At 50.0% G+C, this 5,560-nt stretch overlaps 1 non-coding gene across 1 annotated transcript; it reads left to right on the top strand.

Annotated features, from left to right (window-relative positions):
- Nucleotides 1-2,835: 2,835 nt before the first annotated feature.
- Nucleotides 2,836-2,968, top strand: LOC118665587. Its single transcript, XR_004970690.1, has one exon. It is a non-coding gene; the product is annotated as a U11 spliceosomal RNA (small nuclear RNA).
- The last annotated feature ends 2,592 nt before the right edge of the window (nt 2,969-5,560 follow it).

The raw sequence follows: 5,560 nt of genomic DNA, 5'->3' as shown, positions 1-5,560 counted from the left end.
AGCTCAGCTGCTTCCTCCCATTCCAGGCCTCCCAGGCTCATCATCTATCCCCGCTACCCACCAAGTGCCAGATGGAAGCCTTTTCTGTCTCCTTCGTTCCTTAGAACTCGCCCAACTATGTTTTTTCTAATCTGAATCTCATTTCGAAATCTCCTGCCCAAGGGGTTTCCCAACGCCTCTCAGCTTTGAATCAACCTGCTGTTTACAGCACACCCAGATCAGGGGGACCGGTTCTGACACTACGCCCTGAAGACACTCCTGTGCCCGAGATAGTCAGTGACACCTGGACAAACATTCCTTCCTTATCTCCCGTGAAGGAAGAAGCCAAGTAGGCTCCAAGCTGAGAACAGGAACTGGCCGGAAGGCAGGTACCAACTTGGCCGTATTCTTCCCCTGGGGAGACGGCTGGGGGCTCGCTGTAAATGCAGGTCCAGCCTGCAGGGGGGTGACCCTCTCCAAGCAGCCCACAGAATCTCTGCCCCCAAAAGTGCCCAGTCCCTCTCAGGGGGCGATTCCACAGGAATGGGAATCTTAGTCCCCGCCCAGGGCTTAATGCGGTGGATTTCTGGCCAGAGGGACCTTGAGCCAGGAGCAGCCTCTGGAACAAACACAGAGAAGTGGGTCAGTGTTTTTTTGAACAAAGGAAAACGGGTTGTTCTCTGCATACAAAGGTGACCCACTCACTACCTGCCTTGGTAACCTGAGAGCGCTCCCCAGCAAGGAGGGTCGCCCTGCTGGGGTACTGCTCCTCCTCCAGGGGAAGCTGAAGGACCAGCCTGGGGGAGAATAGCAACCTGGGTCTCTGCATCATGTTCTGGCCAAGAAGACATTTCACCTTGATTTTTTTAAAATCGACTCAAAGCCCAGTTCTGCATCTGAGTCCCAGAGAGCCAATCCCTTCATGCAAATGAACAGAGCAGATCATGGATGCCAAGCGGCCTCGGAGGCTGTCGCTCCCTCACTGAGGTGAACGCTGTGGGCCGAGACAAAGCCTCTCTCTCCGCTCCTCTCCTCTGATTTGAGAGAAAACACCCGATGTCACGGCGAACTCCTGTTCTTGGCACTTGGTGTCACTCTTGCTTCATCCTGACTCAGCTCAAAGCCTTCAGACTAGTGGCCATCATTACAGAGGAGACAGCTCTGTCCTCAATCCCACACTCACTGCACACACACACACACACACACACACACACACACACACACGCCAGGGCCTAGCCCAGCTCTCCCGGAGGAAGGGGAAGTGTCCGGGTAGAAGGATGACAGGAGTGCCACACATCGAATGGCAGGAGGAAGGGCCTCATCTTCCCTGAGCAAGGCCTGGGTGGAGCCTGGGCTCCTGGAATTGTTGGTGGTTGACTTCACCACCATTTTCTTAAAAGTCAGAATTGCTCACAAGGCAATCTCATAGCACAAACACTCACACCCAAACACTAAGAGTCACCTGACATCAAATTGACAAATTCTGGTGATGGAAACATAGAAACTATCCATTTATAGCTGCAAGGTTTGCTGTGAGTCTCCTTTTCAACACTTGCTTACCAAGCCTTTGTCAATCTCCAGTGCAGGAGAGCACATTTTTTCTACTAAGAACACCTTGGGCAACCATATGAATGTTATAGTCCCTTGTAGTTAGTCTAATAATTAGCATAACTAAGCTCCTCCTCCTGTCATGCTCCACGGACACTGCCCCACCTTCCCAATCCCTCCCGGCCTCTGCTGTTCCCTTTCCTCACTCAACAAGGATTTAATGAGCTCCCACCAGGCTCTGGGCTCACTCCGGAGTCTCCTTCTGCAAACCCCTCCCTCTACATTGCCTCTAGAACAGTGGTTCTCAACCTTCCTAATGCCGCGACCCTTTAATACAGTTCCTCATGTTGTGGTGACCCCCAATTTCATTGTTACAAATTGAACATAATTAAAGCATAGCGATTAATCACAAAAACAATATGTAATTATATATGTGTTTTCTGATGGTCTTAGGCGACCCCTGTGAAAGGGTCGTTCGACCCCCAAAGGGGTCGCGACCCACAGGTTGAGAACCTCTGCTCTAGAACATGTCTCTGTCCTTGAGGTTCTCCTGTGGGTGACTAATCCTCATGGACATAGTGGTTCCTCCTCTGGGCACAGAGACCTAACATCCTTCCACCCAAAATCCAACTCCTTTCCCACCCACAAGGCCAGGTGCGTCAGGGTGAAGTCTGACAGCCCCAATAGCACAGGCTTAGTGAAGAGCCATTAGCCAGGAAGAGCTGTGTGCAAAAGGCCGCCTGCCTAAGCCACAGCTGTTCTTCAACCAGCTGCTGCCCACTGCACCAGCCTACTTAGCACAACAATATCTAGGTTATGGGCTCCTGGTCAACTGATGCTCCCTGATCCCTGGCATGGAACTGGCTGTCCGGAGCAAGAGGTCTCCGGGAAGGTGGAGCTTCCATCTGCCCTCCTGTCAGAATTCTGACGCCTGACACACCAGGGAGCAGAGGTCACCGCTTCCCTGCAGCCTCATCTTTGAAAACATCTTGTAAACATGCATCAGAGGAAGAAATCTTCATTCTACCTCTTATTAGTTCCTGGACCTGCAAAGTTCCAGCCCGACAAGTCATGCTGGAGATGACAGAGGGCTCCTGTGAGGAGACTCAAGTGGCTGAACTACCGCTTATCCTACTTCTGGAGATAAGAGTGTGGATGCCAAGGTCAGGAACAACATAGTGCCATGGGCACTGTGTCAACAGCATCTCTGTCGGGAAGCCCTGGCCTGGGGCTTTGTGAACTGCCCCAGGGGAGTGGCCAGTCAGGCTGCATTCTTCCTGAAGTCATTCAAAGCGCTGTACGACCATCAAAAAGGGCTCCTGTCGTGAGGGGCACACTAGAGCAGCTTGACTGCTCTACATGTGGAATCGACATCAAGAGATTTCAGAAGCATAATTTTTTGGAACTTGGGCAGCTGGTGATCGTCGGTCCTGGCGCCCGCAAAACAACAACAACAACAAAGTACTGTATGACCATGATCTTGATCTTACCAACATCTAAGGAAGGGAAAAAAGGAATGGGCAGAAGTCTTCTGGTTTTAATTAAAAAACAAAAAACAAAAAACAACAATGGGGAGGAGGAGCCTTTAGGTGAACTAGCCAGAAAGTCAATAAAGAAGCATAAACCCACCCTAGCTGGTTTGGCTCCGTGGATACAGCGTCGGCCTGCGGACTGAAGGGTCCCAGGTTTGATTCCAGACAAGGGCACGTGTCTGGGTTGTGGGCTCAATCCCCAGTAGGGGGTGTGCAGGAGGCAGCCGATCCATGATTCTCTCTCATAACTGATGTTTCTCTCTTTCTCTCCCTCTCCCTTCCTTTCTGAAATCAATGTATTAAAAAAGAAAAAAAAAAAAGAGCACATACTTGGTTGTAGGCTTAATCCCCCACCCTGGTTTGGCATGGGTGGGAGGCAACCAATCAATGTTTCTCTCTCTCTCTGTCTCTCCCCCTCCCTTCCACTCTCTCTAAAAATTAATGCAAAATCCTTGGGTAAGGATTAACAATAACAAAAGAAGCACAGACTCTAAAACCCTGACCCAGACCCCATGGCCATAGCAAATCAGACAGATGGGTGATTTTGTATGTGTGTGTTCAGACTGAATTCAAGGCTGAACTGACCCCTCTTGAAAGGATACCAAGATGCAAATCCCCTGCCTTGACTTACCCAAACTTTGTAAATAACAGAGACACTCACTAAAGAAATTAGAAGACAAAATAGCTAAGTGGTTTGAGAAGGCGTGGCTAGAAGCATGTTTTCCCTAAAGCCATATGTGTAGACAGTCAAAAATACGAGTTTAATGAGCTTATAAATTTGGAGTGACTCTTCACATCTCACAGAGTCTGGGATTAAACTATTTCACCTCTGAAATCAAAGAGGCTGCCACTGGACCCTCATCCCTGAACACTTCTTCCAGAGGCCGCTCCATGCAATTCTTCCTCAGTTTACCCTTCTGCCCAGGTAACTGACCCAAACAATTCAGCCCCCAGTGTTTTGTAGAGGGAGATCACAACTTCTGATATTCAAAGATGTCTTCTGATGTTTGATCTCTTTCCTTTCCTCTTTAGTTGCTCCCTAAATACTGCTTACTCCCTTTAGGAACCTGCATGCTTCTTCTAAGAGATGGGTACCTGTCCCGGTTAATTCCTACAAATTCACAAGGTTCTCTCGTGCTAAGTTCAAAGCACTCTAATCTCAGTAGTCACTGTTTGCTGTAGTGCTGTTCTAGCCTTTTCTGTTACAGTATTTCTCAACCTTAACTTAACTGAACTTAAAAGACATTGTACGTGTAGCATAGTTTGGCAAGCTAATAATGTAAACAGCGTGTTGCTGACAGGCTAAGTCCAACGCAGGAAGCCATGCAGTCAGCAGTGTTGTCTCGCAGGTGACAACTCCCACGCAGCCGCACGGGCCCCTGTGAGGCACACGTGGTGACCTCATTCACGTAGGGCTGGGCCACTCTGGCTGGATCTGCAGGCGCCCGCTCGCCCTTTCCAGTCTGTTTGTCCTTTAGAACTAATATTTGGGGTGTCACCCCAATATTTTATTCTCTTTCTGATCCAGGCCAGCCGGGAGACTAAGGCAGAGCAAGCCTGCAGTTGGACACGTTGTCGCCACTTTTCCAGAGCCCTGCGCTAGCCTTGCTCACGTTCAGGGCTATGCGTGATCTTGCCGTCCCACACCATGGAGCTATCTATTAATTAAACAGACAGACAACCTTCTGACCAGGGCAACTACCTATACGCTGATGTAAGCCCTTGGTTCCATTCCTTTCTCTCCAAGAAGGGACTATTTTGAGGGAATTTCTCACTGGCAATAACATAGCAGTGTTCTCCTCAAACCCCAAAACACTCACTGAGTCTTTCATCTGCAGCCACCCCCGGATAGCCCACGCCTCTGGCATCTGCCTCAAAATGCCTGAGCCTCCCATGTGAGCTTGACTCTCAGATTTGTCATTCTCATGGGTTGTCCTGGGCTTCTGATGACACAACCAGGACGAAAGAGAAACCCTAATCCTGTGTATGCTGGTTGACGGCGAAAACTTTCAGATAAAGGGATCTTGGGGAAACCATTACAACATCTAAAGAATTCCTGGTGCAAAAGTTCCCAGCGCCACTGTCCCACCCCAAACCAGTTGGAGACACAGACCCGCCCTTCTCCAGGCTGCTTTAGATAGGCATCAACAGTCTGTGCTCTCTCCCTCCCAACTGAATCCGTGCCCAACTGGTATGTCCCAGGGCTCCTCAGAGACACCACCAAGTAGAAGTCCTTCCTAGGAGGTGACAGTGCCCTTCAGAAAGCCTGGCATCACCCTGAGAGTGTCTCCCCAGTGCCGCTGCCTTTGGCAGGTACAGAGGGAGGGTGCAGGAAGCAGGGGTGTCCCTGGAGGTAGCAGCCCAGGTCTGAAAGAGTAACAGTGCCCGGCGGGCAAGGAAAGGCCTGAGAAATGAAGGCGCTGCCTGCCACGTTGCTGCACAGGTCTGAGCTGGAAGACTGAGCAAGAAACTAAATGATGAAACAGAAACACATTCTCAGT

Source organism: Myotis myotis, unplaced genomic scaffold, assembly GCF_014108235.1.
Source record: "Myotis myotis isolate mMyoMyo1 unplaced genomic scaffold, mMyoMyo1.p scaffold_m19_p_10, whole genome shotgun sequence".
In the NCBI taxonomy this organism is placed as follows: Eukaryota; Metazoa; Chordata; class Mammalia; order Chiroptera; family Vespertilionidae; genus Myotis; species Myotis myotis.
This window is presented reverse-complemented; position numbering and strand designations above follow the sequence as displayed.